Below are 22,548 nucleotides of genomic sequence, written 5' to 3'. Positions count from 1 at the left end.
TCGTACGTTGAGACGGTGGAATCACAAGGCAGAGGGATCCAGGGCCCCTTCAACTCTTTTTTATATGTATCTCCATACATTGACCAAGGAGACACTTATCTATTTACGTAAAATGGAAAGCTCATTGGAATATTTTTGGATGTTGATGAAAATAAGCTTTACTGCATCCTTTAACAAATGCATACAAGATGCCAACAGTTTTAAACATTTTTCGGATTTGGGGTCCACTAATAATACCGTCAGAACTGAAATACACAGCAGTAGTATGAAAATTTTCTGGAGTTCTTGTTGAGCTACTAGATTGCTCTTTTTTATGCATTATAAGTTGTGAATTTTTAATTGACGTCAAAGCACTAATAGTATTGCAAAAAGAGAAGTTATTTTAAGCAAGGTCTGCTTTGTATGGCAAATTGCAAAATTGCGCTGTCAGCGTGGACTCATTAGAAACAAAATCTTTAGCTGTAATTTGTGAACAAGGAGCATAGAACAATAATTTAGGTAATAAAAATGTATTCAAGAAAAAACGATTAAAGTGAGACGAAAGCGAAGCATAGTTTCCCGCGATGTCGATACCTCTCTTATCCATTATTTTCATTAATACTTTAAAACATTAAGCTGGTTTAGTTCCTAACAACTTAAAAATAAAATGCTAACCAACTTCAGGTTTCTTTTCTCATATTTCTTAGAGCTGTAGGTTCAGAGCCTTGGGAACCACGGAAGGGAAAGGGGAGAAAGAACAAAACTGTCTGAACTTTGGAAATAAAGACTTTCATCCAAGTTGGACACGTTCGTTTAACGTGTCATTTCTGTCAAAAGAAGAAGAATGTTGAAGGTTCACAGGATGCACAGGATCTGACTTTCTTGCCAACTTCCCCGAATGGGTGCTCTAGCTAGAACGATGCCTTCTTCTCATCTCTCCATCATGCTGTCGCTCCCACATAGGTAGCCAGATCTGATTCCATCATAACCAGCATCCGACACCATCTGCTCAGGGACCAGGCGCCTGGCAGAACTGTGTGGACACCGGCTGTGGGAGAGCAGACGCTCCCTGTCACATCCAGGGAGGCTGCCCGCACGTGTACATCAGGGTTAGTTTGTAAGACCAACCTCCCCCTCACCAGGCAGACAGTACTGGGTGCAGCTTGGGGCAGAGCATGGAGGGTGGTATCAAGGCCAGGGTGGCAGCCAAGGGGGCAGCAGTGGCTTTGACTACACAAGTCCTGTAGCACAGCCCTAATAGCATCGGCCCAGCTCCTGCCCAGTCTTCGTTGGGGGCTCCAGAGCCATCAGCAAACAAGCCATTGTTTTGATGGATTTTCCTCGGTCCCACCTGCCCCAGGGAAAGTAACCTAAGTCTCCCTTTTCCATTTGCTGGAAAGAGCCTACAAAGAATGGGACAGAAGACCACCAGCAAGCTCTCCGTGGTAGAACTCAGTCAACCAGGGAGCACAGGACTTTTGAGACTATTCCAGATGGACGGCTTGAAGGTGGGGAGGGCCATGTCTGACTACAGCTCAGGCACTCATTTTGGAAGGACTGAAAAGATGCAAGAAACCCTCTGCACCCTTCCTGTCCCATGTGGTTTTGAAACTGCCATCTCATTGGTAGTTCCCTTTGAATTAAAAAAAAAAATCAAAATATGGTCTAGCCCAGAAGAGAGAAATACCCTCAAGTTGGGAAGACTCCACTGCTGTACTGCAGGGACAACAAGCAGGTGGAATGACTTCAGGGGGAGAAAACTGCAAAATTATAGGAAAAGTCAGATCAGAAGTTAGGAGGAATGAGACAAAATAAGGAGAGAGATTTTTTCTCCTTCCCCCAAATTTCCAGAGTAAATCTTGGGAAAGATTCACACACACACACACACACACACACACACACACACACACACACACACACGATTCCAAATGCCATTCCAGAGCACAGAGCTCAGTGGAAAGAGGAATTCCCCAGCAGTTCTGTAACAATAGTTCTGGTTGCTCCTCAAACTTACCACAATGTTCTCCAGCCATGAACTTGACTCTCAACTTTTGTCACCTTGCAAACACCTGACACATGACTGAAAACCCTGCTTTGAACTCACAACAGCTTCTGGAATTCTTGGTCTCTCTTTCACCTTCTCCCCAATAGCCCAATTCCATGCTTGGCTCCAGTTTTGGTTGGTTTGAAGCAATTTATTCCTTATAAAAAGTCTTGGCTAATGGTGTGGCTTTGATTTTCGTAAATAATTTTCATTCCCTTCGTGTTCATTTCTTGCATTTATTTACTTTTTTAGTGTGGAAATACCAGAGAACTTCAGGATTACATAACTGTCCTGGATTCTTTTAGGAATCATTCTCTTTGCTATGAAAATTTTACTCTCATCTACTCTCACTTTATTTTGAGAAAGTGTGTCTCCTTTTCACAAAATTACAAAGTAAAAAAAAATATTTGCTAAACAATGCATTCCAGTTAAAAGATACATCCCTTCCTTAAAAATAGCTGTGACATGAATAGCACCAATTTTCTTTCCAAAGTAAAATTAGTTCCTCACAACAATCTTTATTCTGGAAGAAAAGATAGGTGCGGCTGTGTGACCCTGGCAAGGAAAGCTGGGTCTCAGTTTCCTCATCTATAAAATGGGGATAATACTAGAAATGAAGGACTCATATTCAAGACGACACTTCTCTTCTCTGAGAAGTCCCCCTCCCACAGGGTCCTCTTCCCGACTAGGGTGGACACTTTCTCCAATCAGATTCTCTCTCTCAGGGGTCTGGAATTAGCTTTCAGACATAGCCGGTCATATCACATGAAGGGGGGTAAACTTGCCAACTTTAGGAACAGCCTTCTCATGCCATGTTCACGGAGTAAAACCAAGAAAGCTGGTCAGGAGACATAAAAGAGATAAAGGTGCAGAGAAATCTGAGGGAGGTGAAGAGATCAGAGGAACCTCCAGAGTTCCCGATAATATTCCACCTCTGAAATCCGGTTCCTATGAGATCTGACCGAATTCTGACATTTAACTGCCTTAAGACATTATGGTGGGGTGGGGGGAGGGGTCAGGGATAAATTAGGAGTTTGGGATTAACAGATACATACTACTATGTATAAAATAGATAAACAACAGGGTCCTACTGTACTGCACAGGGAACTATACTCAATATCTTGTAATAACCTATAGTGGAAAAAAAAATCTGAAAAAGGATATATATATGTATAACTGAATCACTTTGTTATACAGCAGAAATTAACACAACATTGTAAATCAACTATACTTCAATTTAAAAAATAAAAATAACAATTAGTTCCAAAAAAAGAGACATTATTATAGCCTCATTTTAAAAAAGAATTCTCTCCATTTTTTATTTTTTACTTTTATTTTTTTGCTAAATGCACCATCACTTGTTTCTCTTGCTGACAACTGGAAGGATCTTAACTAAAACACAGAAGGAAAAAGAATGCCAACGATATCTTCCTTTATCCACACTGGCCCTTGGAAGAGAACTCTCTGCTCGCAGACGGAGCTCCTGAGGGCCCCTCCCAGGGAAGGATTCCAATTCAAGTGAAACAAAGTCTTTATAGCACGAGATCATCAATATGCAAAAAGGTGACACCAGGCCAACATCACATCCAGTTACCCAAATGTCTTGCTCAGGTAACAGCCTTTAAATAGTCAAAGGCTCTCTGGCAAATCATCTCCTTTAGAGAAATTAAAGCCAACATTTTATGCAGATGATTTCACATCCTCTTAACAGCTACTCTCCGAATAATGGAAAGAGCTTGCCACCATCGACACCAGGCCAACAGGGCCCTGCAGAGCCATGTAATTTAGCTGGGGGAGTTCACTCCAGCTCAAGACCCCACTTGGGCTTCCATGTGACTCCCAAGCAGTCTGTCACTCAAGAGAGGCCTCAAGGTGAGACCTCTTCCAATTTGCTATTTGAAAGGAGTCAGGCCTGGGTGGTCCCCGATGCTCACAGCCTGAGGGCCAGATGTGTTATAACGGTGTCAGTGGACAAGGTCAGGCTCATTTGGGAGCTGGATGAGGGGCGGGGGAAGATCTGAGAGTTCCCGACCCTACGATGTGTTGACGTGGGGTCTTTGAGAGACTGTTCAGAGAAATTCAGGAATGCTTCCAGGAACGTGGAGGAGGCCAGCGTGGAGCCGACTGGTGACTCATTTGCCTGCGCACAGACGTCAGCACGATGAACCCTCTTTGCTCTCTGCACCCAAAGGGTCCTGCTCCACGCGTCCAAGTGGACCCATTTAGCAATGAACTAGCTCTTCGTTTAGAGAGTAGAAATTCATACTCACTCTGCAGCCAAAGGGCTGGGCAAATTTAAGGTCTAATTTTGATGCAAACCGACTCACTCTGCTCTATTTCTAGCTGATATTTTCTCTGGGCCCCTGTTACCAAGGGAAACGTAGCTCAGTGCAGACCCCCCCCATCTCCCAAACAGTGGCACAAAATCTAAAGAGTTCGGCAGAGACTGCTTAAGCCCAGGGCTCCGCGTGCGAGACGACACTTGAGAAGACAAGCTTTTTCGACCTGGTCAACCTCCCCACATTTCTAGGGACATCAAGGAATTCCTAGGAACCATGAGGGCTCCTCAGGGGTGGAGGAGAAACAAAGTCATACCGGGGCTTTATTTGTGTAGATGCGTATTGACGTCTGGTTTCAGGCCCCCATGTAAAGAGTTTGCAAGTCGTCACTGCCGTCCTTATAACAAGAAAAAGCTGGACAAACTGGTAATCAGTGTTTGGTATGGGAGCCTTCAGAGAACTGAGGTTGCAGGGCAAACTGCCATCCTGAAATCTGAAGAGACAGGAGAATTCAGAGCCACGGCCAGGATGTGCTCACCGGGAGCAGACGCCACTGGAACGATAACTGGTAGGAACCTTGGACAGTAATTTTGGTGAACTGCTGGAGGCTGAGTATGGACCAGCATGTGGCCTGCAATCTTAGGGGGACCCTACAATTTCATGGCCTTTACTTCCAGAAACCCCACCAGGTTCTCATGGTGAAGATTCAAGTAGGATCCCCTTGTGGCTCTGACTGGGGGAGAAGTGTCGTCCTTGTGAAACATACAGAGCCTTCCTCAGAGCACAAGTGTCATTCATCTCGGAGTCCCTAGGGCCCTACATTGTAGGTTTCATGATATTTTTGTTGCGTGGAATGATGGGTGGTTGGATGGATGGACAATTGGGTGGATGCATGAATGAATGGACGATACGGGATCCATGCCCTCAAGGAAATTATGATACAGAAATTCCTAACTTTATCTCTCACAAAACACTAACACCATATGATGTTTGCTTGGTTTGTTTTGTTTTTTGGCCATGCCACATGGCTTGTGGGATTTTAGTTCCCCAGCCAGGGGACTGAACCCAGGCCACAGCAGTGACAGCACAGAGTCCTAACCACTGGACCGCCACGTAATTCCCTAACGCCATATGATGTCAATAGCTATGCCACTGTGCTAAAAAGTTCTTCTATGCTCAAAAATATTGGAGGAAATGCTCAATTTAGCAACTTAAACAGACTTCTTTACTACTAGAGACTGGATACCATGCACCTTTCTTGTTCTAGAACTTAGGACAGCTGTTGTTAGACACTCAGTAAGATAATCAAAAGAAGGAAAACATCATAGAATAATCCACTCATGTTCCTTCATCCCACAAATATTCACTGAGCACCCTCTGTACTGCAGGCACTAAGCCAGGGTCTAGGAGTATAATGAGAGCAAAAATGGGCACGCTCTGCCATCATGGAGGGTGTAGTGTAGTCGAGGAGACAGACATTAAACAAAGAATGCCACGGATTTAAGTGCAAATTTGCAACGACGCAACATTCACTGCAATGGAGAAGTATATGGAAAAAATACAATAAAGCAAACAGCCTGGTCAGGGAGGTTAGGAAAAGCAAACAGAGGAACTGAGAATGAAAACATTGGGAAGAATTAATATGGCAAAATGGACTGGGGGGAGCGGTACTGCTGGGAACCCAGCAGAGGAAACAACACGTGTTACCAAATGCCCCTTTGAAGTCCTATAGCAGGAGGGAGCATGGCTCGTACAAAGAATGGAAATGAGGCCAGCATGGCTGGGAGTAGGGGATTCCACACTGTCAGTTACTGTTTAAGCTTCTAGGTGCCGTGGTGACTTGTTACACAGCAACAAATGACAAATACAGGTCACTAACTCAAAAAGGGTTCAGGTTTCCGTGCTGGATATGCTCCCTTGATCCTTCCAGATTCAATACTCACCATTCTCTACCCTACTTTTTGTCTTGGAAGTGATTCTATGGGTTGTATCACCCAGGCTCCCTTTCCCTCTGACTTTCACTTAGGTTTGGCCAATGGGCAGCCCCAGGAGAAAGTCGGGGGGGGCGGGGGGCAGGAGAGGTCAGCCCTTGCTCTCTCGTCTCAGCTGGGATGCAGTCTGACACTGAATGCATCCATCTACCCAGGGCCACAGCTCCGAGTGAGTGGTCCCCTCCTCCCAAGGTCTCAGGTCTCTCTGGGTTCCAGGGCCTCCTGCTGTCACTTGCCCCAGGGCCCCTTCACCAACCCTTGCTGGTTTCCTTGCTTCCTCTTGCCCACACCTTTGTAAGCAATCTTTTCCAGTGACCCTCTTTATGCATCCCCTCTGAGTGTTGCATCTAATTCTGGGGGACATATACAACTCCTCATCTAGAGAGTGATGAAGCTGGGACATAGAGTTTCAGAACCTTAAAGTTATTCTTTTAAAAACTAGAGTAACTATACCTCTCCCCAGGTAGCCTAAGTACAGAGACTGGAGACGCTCTTCGACTTCAGACCTAAATGGATCCAGAGCCCAAACTGTGGAAAGTGACTGAACACCTTTGAGCTTCAGTTTTTTCACAAGCAAATCTGAAACAATACCTCCCAGTCGCTACATAAAACTGCCGTTAGCATTAAATGCAGGCACGTATGTAAAACGCACGGCACACAGTAAGGGACCAGGAAACATCACCACTAGGACTCCACCAGCAAAAGATCTCATTTTGCTAAACCAACCTGACCCCAAAGGCCATTTTGTACTGTCAACGGCCCCGAAGGTTACGGTGATCATCAGTTCAAAGGCAGACCCCACCCCCCCAGGATACCGGAAACATCTACAGAGATACCATACCCATCTAACCCTCCTTTTTAATGCACCTCAGCCCAGCAGAGCAGCTGCAGCGAGCATCACTTACCAATGTCATGGGCAACTTCTTAGTTCAAAGGAAGGGCTTGGCCTCTTCAAGTGCTGCCACTGTTCAGCATCTCAGCAGTATTCAGAGGCTGGCACTGGTCGTGGAGTCCTGTCACATCAAATTTTCTCCTCCTGGGGTCACACGTTGCCTGGGCAGGTTTCTGAATGTGCAAAAGCATGAGGGAGGGAAAGAAGAAGATGGGAATCTGCACCTGGTGACATTACCAGAAACGCGTTTTGACTTCAGATTACGGTTCTTAGAAAGGGCAGTGCTGTGTGCTGCGTTTACAGCCGTTCCAACAGTGGTTTAATGAGTCCCTGAATGCTGACAAGAGGGCCACTTGGACGTGAGTAATTGGGTCACTGCGGTTTCCCAAGGACACAGGGCAGGCTGCGAGGTCTGAATCACTGGCAGAGAAGTGGCTGGTGGACCCAATTCAAAGTCACTGCAAAGTGACAGTGGGCTGAAAACAGGGCCAGGAACTAGAGGGTCCCCAGACAGATGGCACAACCCAACCAGGAGTGCAGCTGTCCCGGCCTGGCGGTCTCCCCCATCCCTGCAATCAGACCTGCTGGATCAAGGCTTCTCCAGCATCTGTCCTTTGTGCCCCATCAGCATGATTTTTGCATGCTCACATCCACTCTTCTATTAGTTCCTTAGTTTTCTTTTTCTTTTTTTTTTCCCCCGACCAGAGATCAAACCCAGGCCCTTGGCAATGAGAGCATGGAGTCCTAACCACTGGACCGCCAGGGAATTCCCAGTTCCTTAATTTTCTTCAAGTCAACTCAAAATCTTCTTAAATTTATTTTAATTGGAATTTTATATCACAACCACCATGGAAGCCAGCATCACTTGCCATAGATAGAAAGCAACAAATAAAATAAATACAATGAAACAAGCATCATTACTAGATTCCAGCTAGCTACTGTTTCCAGTGGAATGGTCGGAGTCTGCCTCTTGCTTCTCCTGATACAGAAGGGATTAGCAAGTGTTCCAGCAACAAGTGGGCTTTTTTTTTCTCCTATAATCAGCAACATTAAAAGAGAATGGAAAAGAGAATACCTTTCCGACTGTGTTATTCCATTGTATTTTATGCTAAAATCACCAAGTAACACACCCACAATCATCCTGTTACGTAACCCAGGGTTACCCATCTGGGATAGGTGCGTTCCTCTGTCCTCCTGAAGCCTGGCCCAAAGCAATAACGCCATAAATCATGGTTTGTGGGCCTCCTGCACATTAAAAGAAATAACTATTGCAATTAATCTCTTCCAAGTGCCACCTAAAACCATGTCGTCTACTCCCCAGGGTACAGATGCCATCCTTTGGGAAACGCCAAGATACACTGAACTTCAAGTCCTTTGGTTAAGGAGCACATGGAAATCCCAGTGAAAGAGTTCCACGCTTTCTGTTGCTAGAAAGGTCTTCATGGCTGGGACAATGTCAGGGAGACATCACGCTCCAAAGATTGTGGAGGGAGGAAGTTGGAGAACAACAGGGCTCTCATCCTGGTGAGGACCCCCCCGCCAGGGCTTGGGGACACAGTGAAAAATGGAAACCACACTCAAAGGGTCCTCGGAGGACCTGCAGCCAACAGGCCAGCACCATCTCTGCCCTGTGCTGGTAAAGCTGAAAAGCTGGGATGTGAACTTAGACGCCAGTTGTTTCCAAAGTCCATGTCTTCCCGCATGACCTGCTGTCTCTCCTGCCTACTAACGGTGACAGTTTTAATGTTAACAGAATTTTTTTTACTGTCACACCCACAAAAGAGTTTTCCATTCCTCCTCCCTCAACTCTCTCAAGCTCCTTGGAGTGTCTCTTTGGCCCTGACTGGCTATATTGGGACTGCTTTTTCCCAAAGCCATAAATGTGCAGGAAATTCAGGGGACAAGGATTAACGTAAGAAGACTGGGGTCAGGAGGAGGCTGAGAAAAGTGCTGGCCACTCACACATGGTTTGTTTTTTTAATCTACACGTTTCTCGTCTTCTCCTCACAGCCCATGCCCTCCCTGCAGACCACGTGGAGTCTCTGAAATTAAAGAGTCACTGTCTGTCCAGCAACCAAGCAAGGAAGTGAGGGGCTGACGTGATAGTGAGATGACAAAATGGTCCAGTTGTCCCTCTGGCACCCAAGGTCCATTTCCCTCATCCCAGAATTTGAGAGATTACAGATAGAGGAACCAGACTTTCCGGGTTTTATCGGAGAAAGACACCATCGCTCACTGCGTGACTTTGGTTAAGTGGCTTAACCTCTCTGAGCCTCAGTTTCATCTGCCTGAAATAAGAGTATCAGTGACATTAAATTCACAGGTGATGCAAAGTTTGGAAGTAATATATTAAAAGGGATTTACAGCATCTGGCTCAGAAAAGACACTCAAAAAAAAAAAAAAACAGCTGCTTTTACTGATAGGTTCTTTGGCAGGTGATGGCAAGATTCCCATGCCACACTCAGAACGGCAAAGGAAAACCCTAGCTGCTCCCCCAGAGCAGCGGGGAATCCCGACAGCTACACCTCCCCTGCAGTCCGCCAGTATAGACAAGGTTGTGATTAACTTTACCAGAGATATTTCTAATTTAAACTGAGTTCTGTTGGACAGCTCATCTTGTCAGAGGAGAGGAACACAACCACCGATGACCTTTTCAAACAAAGCTAATTGCTCGGGTTTTAAGGTTACAGAGCTGAAGTTTTGCTGTATATTGATCCAGGGGTGAAAATTTCCCTCCTAATTTCTAATTTCCTCTGGAGGAGAAAGCAGGAATTTGCCTCGATAGCACCCATCTTCTCCGGGAGGAACACAGCTACTCAGAAACTTGCCATTTCCAAATCCACTTGGCCAATGATGCAGTGTCATTTCTCAAGTGAAGGATCTTACTTAACTACTTAGGTTTTCACTTAGTCAATAAACACATGTTACTGTACAGCCTGGTGGGCCAGGCAATGCACTGGGTCTGGCAGACACAACACTGAACAAGTCTTACAGTCGGAGGGGAGAGACGGCTATGAATCAGATGATTACACAGATCGAGGTAAACTGTGTTGCTACTGGGTAACAACCATGGCGGGCCGAGTGCTCCTTCAGGTGCAGGAAGAAGCGGGGGCTTTGTCTCTGGGGGATTTAAAAGTAACTCGGTCTGGGCTTTCCTGGTGGCGCAGTGGTTGAGAGTCCGCCTGCCGATGCAGGGGACACGGGTTCGTGCCGCGGTCCGGGAAGATCCCACGTGCCGCGGAGCGGCTGGGCCCGTGAGCCATGGCCGCTGAGCCTGCGCGTCCAGAGCCTGTGCTCCGCAATGGGAGAGGCCACAGCAGTGAGAGGCCCGCGTACCGCAAAAAAAAATAATAATAAATAATAACAATAATAAAACAGCAACAACCGCTGCCACCATTTACTGAGCACTTTCTCTGTGCCAGACACGCAACTATGACTTTTTCTATTAACCCACGTAATCCGCACAAGAACTCTGTGATGGGGCTTCTGTTGTCATCCTCTTGTTCACATAAGGAAACGGAGGCTCTGAGAGATTAAGCAATGAGTACACCGCCACATGGCACATCAAGGATTCAAACGCAAGTCTATGCCTAACCATCCAGCCACCAGCCGTAGATGTTTTTAAGGATATACCTGGAAGAATGGGTGCTGATGGACACCATCATCACCACCATCATCATCACTATCATCATACCATCATCATCAACATCATCATGACTATACGAATAAAATGTCAACGGAAACACAAATCATTATAAGGCTCCACAAATACAAAAGCACACTCTACAATAACATCAGATGTATCAGCTATGTCCCATGTGAAAGCTTGAGCTGTCGAGTAGAGCTCGTAGGAGCTAAACAACCCATTCTTTGCCCATTTTCTCCAATAATCTCAGGAAATCATCATATCTATAAATAAAAAATCTTTTATATTGTAGAGTCATGACATTTTTAAGTGGAAAAACATTTAAAACGGAGGTCATCCAGTCTAACCCAGGCCCAGAAATGTCAATGGCTTTCCCATCATTGAATGGACACCGCAGACCGCAACAGCGGAAACTGGATTCTAAAAAGAATACCCCATAGGGAACTTCCAGGGGAAAAGAGCATCAACCCACACGATCTTCTGGACAGTGTCCTGCTCCAGTTCCAACAAGTCTTCAAACATCCCTCTGTCATTGGGAGCTTGAAATGAGACTTTGTCAGATTCTCCCCCTCCCCCTTTATTCAGAAAGTAAGTTCACTGTAGAACAGCAGAGTTCAGATGGGGAATGTGGAAGGTCTGGGTATCACTGGAGGTTACATAATTGATGACCCTATTTTTAAAACTACACATGTAAGAACCCAAGACTTTTAAATATTACACACAGCAGAAACAGAAAACAGCTAAATAAACCAAAAAGATGAATGAATGAATGAATATCTGAACATAACTAGAGGCCCAAGTGGTTCTGTCCGACACGCTGTATCCCTCTTCAAACTAAATAACAGTACAACAAAACATACAGCCAACAGGAATCCAAATCTTTACCCATTCTCATGAATCTTGATAAAAGAGAATACTGTTCATATACATCAAACAGCTTCAAAAATACTTTGTACCCAGTTCTGCCACTCACCATCCTCCACATGAAAAATAATTTTTCCCCGAACTCTCACTTCTGAAATCTCGCCTGGAAACCCAGCCTGTATGGTTCTTCTGATGACTCTTCCCCCACTCTCCTCCTTGCCCCATTTTTTTGTTTATTTGTTCGTTTGTCTCATTATGTAGTTTCCTTGGGCCTGACTTCTTTCATTTTTATTCTCTCATCCCATTACTCAGATTCTGCTTCATCAAGGAAAGCTGAGGCCTGGTGCCCCCAGCTGTCACTTTTTTTAGACAGCAGGAAGACAAGGGAAAGACAGAAAAAACTACAAACTAATATTTTTCATCCCATTTATTCACAAATGTATTTTCAAGATGTATTTCCGTATGCAGGCTTAAAAAACGTGTTGTCTTTTGATCACAGCCGCCGTGGCAAAGCTGTCTGTTTATACTTAACATAATGTCAAGAGCTGGTGCAGAAGTTCACAGCAGCAGAGAACTCTATCATTTGAAAGTTTTGAGGAGGAAGTTACTGCAATCAAGTGAGAAGCCTCAGATCAGCCTCTTAGAGTCCAGCAGCTAAAAAGACAAAAACAAACAAAACGTAAAGTGGGCCGCTTAGTTGATCCTCAGAACCCAGCTAAGTGCTAAGGACAGAGCACAGCTGAATCCTTCCAAGTCCCTAAAAAAGTGTTGTTTTTAAAAAAAATGACTGTTGGACCGGTTAATTTAATTATGAGGGGAGAAGGGTTCAATTTCATTTTTAATTATTAAAGCTAATTTTTACTTCCTTTAATTAAACTGTGCATAAAATACCCTTTCCTCTGCCTCTGTTTAAATAAGACTAAGCAGGGCTTCCCTGGTGGCACAGTGGTTAAGAATCTCCTGCCAATGCAGGGGACACGGGTTCAAGCCCTGGTCCAGGAAGATCCCACATGCTGCGGAGCAACTAAGCCCGTGCGCCACAACTACTGAGTCTGCACTCTAGAGCCTGCGAGCCACAACTACTGAAGCCCGTGCACTGCAACTACTGAGCCTAGAGCCCAGAGCCCGTGACCCGCAACAAGAGAAACCACCACAATGAGAAGCCCACGCACCACAGCGAAGAGTAGCCCCCGTTCACCGCCAACTAGAGAAAGCCCGCAAAGATGCAACGCAGCCAAAAATAAAATAAATAAAAATAAATAAATTTATAAAATAAATAAATAAGGCTAAGCAGAGGCATATGCTTCCTCTCGGCACCCCCAACATTCTCTTGCTCTGTGCTACCATCTGCTGATGGAGTTTCATGGATTGGGATGTTTGCCTCACACTGAGGTCCTGAACACACAAGGTGGGAAGGCCTGTTCGGAGGAAGTGAGGATAGAAAAGAAGAATAAATTATTCAGTTTGTCCATCTGATACCCAGATGAGTCAAAAAGGAAAAGAACCGTCACCACAGACTTCTCAAACATACTTTTATTACCCAGGGATGTTTACCTTTATTTCATAATCCTAGTGCCCACAAAACCCAGTATTGCATCATGCCCCATCTCCACTATCACAAGATTTAATTTGGAAAAAAATGCAAACTTCTTTTTGATGATCCCTCTCTCGGTGTTCAGAATGGCTTTACGTTCAGATCGATCCAGAAGAAATCATTTTAGAAGCCTGTCATTGCACATTGCAAATGGCTGCTAGGACACCCTAGTGTATTTCACCATTATTAAAACAGCTACCAAAAATAAATAAAGGAAATAAAACAAAGAGGAAGCCCATGCAGGGCCTGAGTAATGCAATGATTAGGAAATCGTCTCTGCTTTGGTAGATTAGAATCAAGGAATGCAACCATTTTCATCATTGGTATAACTCTTTGTAACTGATTTCAGCGATGGCCCCAAAAGGATGGTGCCTGTTCTTTTGTTACCCACAGTTGATAAATGTGAATCAATTTTTCACTTTGAAGTGTTATTTCCTTTTGCAATTTGCCAAGTGCCTTTTCATGCCCCATTTGAAGACTGTCTCATGAACAAGGCTCCTTCAGGGAAGACAAGTTAATTATCTGACTGCCATTCTGATTGTTGGCTGCTGGAAAGAAAAGTCTTTGCCAGCTCCGATGGTGAGGCTCCAACACTGCCGTTTGACAATGGTGTCAAATTCCTACAGGACCAGTCATGGGCAAGGACGACAGCAGCGATGGTTAAGAACCCAGACTTGGAATCAGGCAGACCTGTACACAAACCCTGCACTTACTTTGCGCAAGTTATTTAGCCTCTATGAGCCTCTGTTTCCCCATCTGTAAAGTGGAGATAACATTAGTTCCTACATTGTAAGATTATTATAAAGATCAGATAGCACAGTATGTACTTAGCTCTTGGCACACAGTAAGCATTAAACAGCTACTTCTGTTCCGATAAACCATGACAACTGCACGATTCCCTTCCACTCACCAGATGATAGCGTGGAAGGTTATTTCATGTTTCCCTAAATATTATGGCAGAAATGTTTCCATACCAGGCATATGTCTTCACTTAGCATATGTTTAAGGATGCATATGAGTAAACTCCATGAAGGATGTTGAAAAGTGTTTTCTCGATGTGGCTCTTCAAGGTTCCTGGAGTGGATCTATAAAACATCACTGCTTGCTTGGGGATACTTTTCTAAATGCAAATTAGTATTCGTAGGCACTTCCTCTTTCTTCCTTAAGCATATAATTGTGGTTTGTTTACTAACCACTCACTTCTACAAATACATTCTTTTTAGTCATCTAATTATTAAGGATCTAAATGGAAGGGATCTGGGACAGTGCCATTCCCCTAGTTAAAACCATTAGTTTAATATAAGACAAGAGAAGGAAGGGGTAGAAGAGTCCCTTTGGTTTAGCATTTAAACATTCAAGCTGTGGGATGTATATTCTCATCTGAGTTTCAGAAGAAGAAAACGAACAGTACAAGAGCCAAATATGTATTAATTATGGCTTATTTATTTAGTGCCACTGATGTGTGTCAAACTATGCAAAAGGTAAATTGAAGGGGGAAAATAAGGTCCCAGCTCAAGAGAAAAAACCATCTCAGAATTCGTTACCTATGCATCCAGACATTCTATGTAGGGGCTGGTGACTGATGATGACAGGAAAGTGGAATTAAATCCATGGTGAGGGGTAGGGTGGGGATAAGGTGGGAGGATAAAAGAAGGGGGTTAAAAGACAGAACAAGGCCAACACTGCTTAAGGTATTGGCCAGGCTGGGTCATGTCAAGGGAAAATTCCCCCTGCCCACTCTCAGCTCTTCAGAATCCTTCATGAACCAGGAAAGACAAGATTCCAAATCAGAGGCAGTGGTTTAGACCTCCCGACTGTAGAGCTCACCACTAATTCTAATCATGCGGACAGAAGGCCCAGGACGCCCCTGGCAAGACATTTCCCCCTGATGAGTTAACAGAAAGAGAATCACCAGCCCTGACAGCAATATGTAACTCTGGACTTTTATGGATGCCATTACTAAAGTGTTGCGGCTTAAAAGAAATGCCTGCTGGATGATTCTAGAATCCTGAACCTGCAGGCTGGTGCAAATCATTTTACCAGAGCAGGAACCATGGCACACTCCTCTATCTGATTTCCCAAAATGACCTTTTTTTTTTTAATCTCCCCTTCTGAGGTATAATTTATATACAATTTACTCATCTTAAATATGCAATCTGATGAATTCTGACAAATGTGTACAGTCATAAAAGCACTACCAGAATAATGATATAGAAAATTTTCATCACCCAAAACGATCCCTCACGGCCCTTTGCAGTCAATACCCACACCCACCCCAGACCCTCGCAACCACCAAGCTACTTTCTGTTAATATATCCTTGCCTCTTCTAGAATTTCATATGAGGTCTCTTGTCTCAAGTGTGTATTTGTTATTCAGCACTTTTTATTGCTGAATAGTATTCCATTCTGTGAGTATACCACAATTTGTTTATCCATGGACATCTGGCTTCTTTCCAACTTTCTGCTAGTATGAATAAAGCTGCTATGAATATTCAAGTACAAGTCTTTGGGTAAACATATATTTGTACTTCTTTGGGAAAAATACCTGGGAGATTGCTTGGCTATACAATGAGTGTTGTTCAAATTTATAAGAACTTCCCACATGTTTTCTAAAGAGGCTGTATCATTTTGCATTCCCATCCTTGCCAACACTTACTACTGTCAGTCTTTCATTTTAGCTATTCTAGAAGATGTAAAATGGTATCCAGTGTGATTTTAATTTGTACTTCCCTATGGACCAATAATTAAGCAACTGTTAATGTGCTTATTGGTCATTCATATATATTCTTTGGTGAAATATCTATTCAAATCTTTTGCCAATATTTTTAGTAGGTTGACTTATTGAGTTCTGCATATACTTGGGATACAAGTTCAAATAAATTCGATATTTTTTTAAACATTTTTCTCTGTGGCTAAACTTTCCATCTTCTAATGGTATCTTTTGAGGAGGAAAAGTTTTTCATTTTGACAAAGTCGAATTTAATAATTGTTTCTATTATGGTTATCATTTTTGTATCCTAACAACTTCTTGCCTAACCCAAGACCAAAAAGATTTTCTCCTGTTTTTCTACAAATTTTATATTGTCAGATCTTACGTTTAGGTCTATGATCTATTTCAGTTTAATTTTTGTGTATGAAATGAGTTGAGGGTTGAAGTTCATTTTTTGCATATAAATACCCAGTTGTTCCAGCAGCATTTATTGAAAGACAATCTAGTTCTTTTCTTTGAGTCAGTTTTAAACTGTATTCTTGGTAGGTGTTGGGCTATTGAATCACCACTGCAGAAAGCTGGTCAAAGCTTCTGGGTAAATGGTCTCCACAGAAGTCACTGTAGTGAGAGGCAGTGATGAGATGATTTTGAAATAATGATCAATAGAAGTGTTTCATAGATATGGAATCTAAAAAATAAAAAAAATTAAAAAGAAATAAAGGTTCTCAAGAGCCTAGGGGTAGGACAGTAATAAAGACGCAGATGTAGAGAATGGACTTGAGGACATGGGGAGGGGGAAGAGGAAGCTGGGACGAAGTGAGAGAGTGGCATGGACATATGTACACTACCAAATGTAAAATAGATAGCTAGTGGGAAGCAGCCGCATAGCACAGGGAGATCAGCTTGGTGCTTTGTGACCACCTAGAGGGGTGGGATAGGGAGGGTGGGAGGGAGACGCAAGAGGGAGGAGATATGGGGATATATGTATGCATACAGCTGATTCACTTTGTTATAAAGCAGAAACTAACACAGCATTGTAAAGCAATTATACTCCAATAAAGATGTAAAAAATAAAAAAAATTAAAATATTTTTTAAAAATAGAAGTATTTAATACACATATTACAGAATCCTACTCCACAGTCATTTAAAATGATGATAAAGATCGATATTTATTGATGATGGAAAGACAGTTAATAAAGTACCATTTAACAAAGTGATAAAAAATTTATCACTTAATGAAGTAATAGAAAACATATTACAGAACGGAAGAGACGTGATGGTTTCATGTTTCTAAATAGAGTTGGAAACAACAAGATACACAAAGACAGACAAATTGACAAAACACTTATTCCAAAAAGTTCATCGTGATCATCTTTAGGTGGTAAATTAAAGGTGATTTATATTGTTTGCAATTTTCTGAAGTTTTGCAATGTGTGTGAGAGAGATTTTCACAATTAAAAAAAAAAGCTATTTCTGTTTTGAAATAGTGAGTGGGTAGAAAGAGACAGAAATGAGGATAAGCATTAAGTTACTACTCCAGATTTGAAGGGTTAATTCATCCCATTTAGTACTAGAAAGCCTTAATGAGTCTCAACATCATGTGAATGGCATGCAAAGAAGCTCAATATACTTCCAGACAAGGCACCTATTACCTGTAAAAAACATCTGACATCTGTAACTCCTATATTTGAGGATGCTAAAGTTGAATGCATGGCAATAAGAAATACCCAGGAAGTGTATAAATAATGGTAGAAATTAGTAGTCAAGCTTTTTCAAATTAATTTTTATTCAGATTCAGTTGTTTATGGCCATAAGGCAATAAATACCAAGCTACTTTCTAAAGAATCTTGGGGTGACTTCTAATTACCTATAATTGGATCTTCTGCCTTGCAGATTATCTTCAGTGGCTCCGGAACTATTACCCCATTCAACCCAGCAGCTCTCCAGCTGAGTGGGGTCACATAGCCCAACACCTATCAAGAATAGAGTTTAAAACTGATTCAAAGAAAATAACAAGATACAGGAATCGGGGATGGACTAGCATAGAGAAGAGATGCCTAAGGGATTTCTAAATTACTGCCTTCGGATTTTTTGACAATAAAGTTATTAACCATCTAGGCAAGAAATAAAAGGGAATAAAATAAACAAGTTAAAATTAGAAAGACTTCACTCTGACCAAAGGATGTCTTTTCTTTTCTTTTCTTAATTTTTTTCTTTCTTTTTGGCTGTGTTGGGTCTTTGTTGCTGCATGCAGGCTCTCTCCAGTTGCGACGAGCAGGGGCCACTCCTTGTTGCGGTGCACGGGCCTCTCATTGCGGTGGCTTCTCTTCTTGCGGAGCACAGGCTCTAAGCACGCGGGCTTCAGTAGTTGTGGCACGTGGGTTCAGTAGCTGTGGCTCGCGGGCTCCAGAACACAGGCTCAGCAGTTGTGGCGCACGGGCTTCGTTGCTCCGTGGCATGTGGGATCTTCCCGCACCAGGGCTCGAACCCGTGTCCCCTGCAGAGGCAGGCGGACTCCCAACCACTGCACCACCAGGAAGGCCAAGGATGTGTTTTCTTAATAACATTCTTCCATTTATTCACTGTGGCTCAGGCCATGGCCAAGGTGCTGAAGTTTTCCAGTGATGACCACTGAGGGCCTCAGATTTTAAGGGGGCCACGTGAGGACAGTTACTTGGATTACTAAAAAATAATTGAGCTTTAGGAACCTGGCTCCAAAATTTTGACCAAATATCAGTGATCAAAATCGTCATTGACTCCATCGATTAATATTTCCTGAAAATCAAATACAAGCTGGCCATTGCCCATTCTCCCCGATCTCTTATTTATTTCCTAAGCACTGTGTAGAATATGTCAGAATACACAGCTCTCACAACAAGTGGGACATTCCCTTTAGACTGATTTCAGCGTGAGCAATAGAAGCTCCGCCTCCATAGCTCTGACAGTCACAGAAACCCCGACGCCCTGGTCAGCACTGTCTTTTCCTCCAGGTGCTGGGGTGGCTAAGCGCCAGGGGCGCTAGGAAGAGAAGGAAGGAGAAGACACGGTGGCTTTGGTAACTGGGAGGAGAGGAGAGCAAGTCCTGCAGGCTTGGCTCTGCAGGAGGAATGATTTTTAAAAACCATTTGCAAATGTGACTTAAGAAAATAATTTCACAATAATTTCACACCAAGTCAGGGTTCTCAAGAGGAAAACTTCCTCTTCTCCCACTCTCAGATCTTGCCTGCCTTGAGGCTTCATAAATGAGGGCTTTTGGGTCACACACCTCTGCCTTCAGAAATTGTCAAGGAATAAAAACTGAGTGATCATAATCATTAGAGAAATGCAAATCAAAACTACAATGAGGGCTTCCCTGGTGGCGCAGTGGTTGAGAGTCCGCCTGCCAATACAGGGGACACGGGTTTGTGTCCCGGTCCGGGAAGATCCCACATGCCGCGGAGCGGCTGGGCCCGTGAGCCATGGCCGCTGAGCCTGCGCATCTGGAGCCTGTGCTCCGCAACGGGAGAGGCCACAACAGTGAGAGGCCTGCGTACTGCAAAAAAAAAAAAAAAAAAAAACCTACAATGAGGTATCACCTCACACCGGTCAGAATGGCCATCATCAAAAAGTCTACAAACAATCAGTGTAGACTGGAGAGGGTGGGGAGAAAAGGGAACCCTCTTGCACTGTTGGTGGGAATGTAAATTGATACAGCCACTATGGAGAACAGTATGGAGGTTCCTTAAAAAACTAAAAATAGAACTACCATATGACCCAGCAATCCCACTACTGAGCATATACCCTGAGAAAACCATAATTCAAAGAGTCATGTACTAAAATGTTCATTGCAGCTCTATTTACAATAGCCAGGACATAGAAGCAAACTAAGTGTCTGTCGACAGATGAATGGATAAAGAAGATGTGGCACATATATACAATGGAATATTACTCAGCCATAAAAAGAAACGAAATTGAGTTATTTGTAGTGAGGTGGATGGACCTAGAGTCTGTCATACAGAGTGAAGTAAGTCAGAAAGAGAAAAATAAATACTGTACGCTAACACATATATATGGAATCTAAAAAAAAAAAAATGGTTCTGAAGAACCTAGGGGCAGGACAGGAATAAAGATGCAGACGTAGAGAATGGACTTGAGGACACGGGGAGGGGGAAGGGGAAGCTGGGACAAAGTGAGAGAGTGGCATGGACTTACATATACTACCAAATATAAAATAGATAGCTAGTGGGAAGCAGCCACATAGCACAAGGAGATCAGCTCGGTGCTTTGTGACCACCTAGAGGGGTGGGATAGGGAGGGTGGGAGGGAGACGCAAGAGGGAGGGGATATGGGGATATATGTATGCATACAGCTGATTCACTTTGTTATACAGCAGCAACTAACACACCATTGTAAAGCAATTATACTCCAATAAAGATGTTAAAAAAAAAAACTGAGTGATTCATTAAACTGCTTTACTCCACTTACCTAGTTAACACTGCAAACAAGTTCACCTGTATAAATGTCTTGAGTTGGTATGCAAAGAGGAAAAAATAATGTTGTCAACCCATCACAATAATTACAGCTAATAATTACTGAACATTCCCTATGGACTGATACTAAGCCAAATACTTTACATAGATCATCTCATTTTATCCTCACCCTAACCTATGAAGTAGCTGTTATTATCACCTCTCTTTTATGGTTAGGGAACTGGAACTCAGAGAGGTTAAGTAAACTGTTCAAGATAACACAGCAGTGGAGTCAGGATCTGAACTCTCACCAGACTACCCCTAGTCTGGGCTTTAAGTCACCCACTGTCTGTGGGCTTTACATTGGAGAGAAGCAGATTGAACTCTCAGAGCACGTACTGGCCTAATCTCAATATGCTATTTAAGGTTTTATGTTTTCTTTTTGCTTCTAAGTCAGAGCTTTGCCAAAACAGAGCTCTTCATAAGACCATGTTTGATCAGGATCGAGAAGCACACAGTGAAGCCATTCAGACAAAGCCTGGTGCAGCCTCGTAGCAGCACAATTACCTCCCTCTCCCTCTCCTTAGCTGCTTCCCCCTTCCCAACCAACACCTTCCTTTATTTGGAAAGTTTTCAGATTTTTCTGCTAACACACTGTGGGAGTTTGACATGGCCACTCTGAGAGCTGAGAAGAGACTTTTTCAGTCTTGTGTTTCAATAAAAGAGGAAAAGGAAGAGAGAAGGAAAAAAGCGAGCAAAACAAGGGAGGAGGCTGGTGATCTTTTTAGCGCTCGTTCAAACAAGCAACTGAGAGTTGCAGTTGACATAGTTTCCTAAATCGTCAAGCAATTATTTTCTAAATCAAGAAAAAACTGCCAGTCAGACAAGAAACCAATTAAATAACGCCTCCAGAATCTGGGGGTTCAGCACTGTCACCTCCGCTGACAAATGGGTGTATTAATAATTAGCATAATAACTAAAAGTTTTTTGCTGTTGTGCCAAGCCTTGTGCAAAATCATTTATATGCACATCATATTTTTTAATTTTTTTAATTAATTTATTTTACTTATTCTTTTTTTTTGGCTGCATTGGGTCTTCGCTGCTGCATGCGGGCTTTCTCTAGTTGCAGCAAGCAGGGGCTGCTCTTCATTGCGTGGCCTTCTCAGAGCGGTGGCTTCTCCTCTTGTGGAGCACAGGCTCTAGGTGCACAGGCTCAGTAGTTGTGGCGTGCGGGCTCAGTAGTTGTGGTGTGCGGGCTGAGTAGTTGTGGCTCGTGGCCTCAGTAGTTGTGGCACGTGGCCACAGTAGTTGTGGTACATGGGCTCAGTAGTTGTGGCTTATGGCCTCAGTAGTTGTGGCACTTGGGCTCAGTAGTTGTGGCTCGCAGGCTCTAGAGCACAGGCTCAGTAGTTGTGGTGCATGGGCTTAGCTGCTCCGCAGCATGTGGGATCTTCCCAGACCAGGGCTCGAACCTGTGTCCCCTGCCTTGGCAGGCGGATTCTTTTTTTTTTTTAACATCTTTATTGGAGTATAATTGCTTTACAATGGTGTGTTAGTTGCTGCTGTATAACAAAGTGAATCAGCTATACATATACATATATCCTCATATCCCCTCCCTCTTGCATCTCCCTCCCACCCTCCCTATCCCACCCTTCTAGGTGGTCACAAAGCACCGAGCTGATCTCCCTGTGCTACGTGGCTGCTCCCCACTAGCTCTCTATTTTACATTCGGTAGTGTATATATGTCCATGCCAGTCTCTCACTTCGTCCCAGCTTCCCCTTACCCCTCCCCGTGTCCTCAAGTCCATTCTCTACGTCTGTGTCTTTATTCCTGGCAGGCAGATTCTTAATCACTGAATCCCCAGGGAAGCCCTGCACATAATATTTGATTCTCATAATCCCTTGAAATAGGAACTTTTATTATCCCCAGTTTACAGATGAGGAACATGAGGTTCAGAGGGATTCAGTGATTTACCCAGATTGTTAGTCACATAATAGAGACTTGAATCCAAGCCTGTTTGAATCCACCGCCCAGGCTGCCAACCACTCTTCTGAACCAAAGGCCAGCACATATTTGCTTTAAAATGTTAGACAATTCAG

Source organism: Lagenorhynchus albirostris, chromosome 15, assembly GCF_949774975.1.
Source record: "Lagenorhynchus albirostris chromosome 15, mLagAlb1.1, whole genome shotgun sequence".
Lineage (NCBI taxonomy): Eukaryota > Metazoa > Chordata > Mammalia > Artiodactyla > Delphinidae > Lagenorhynchus > Lagenorhynchus albirostris.
Note: the sequence above shows the minus strand (reverse complement) of the source record.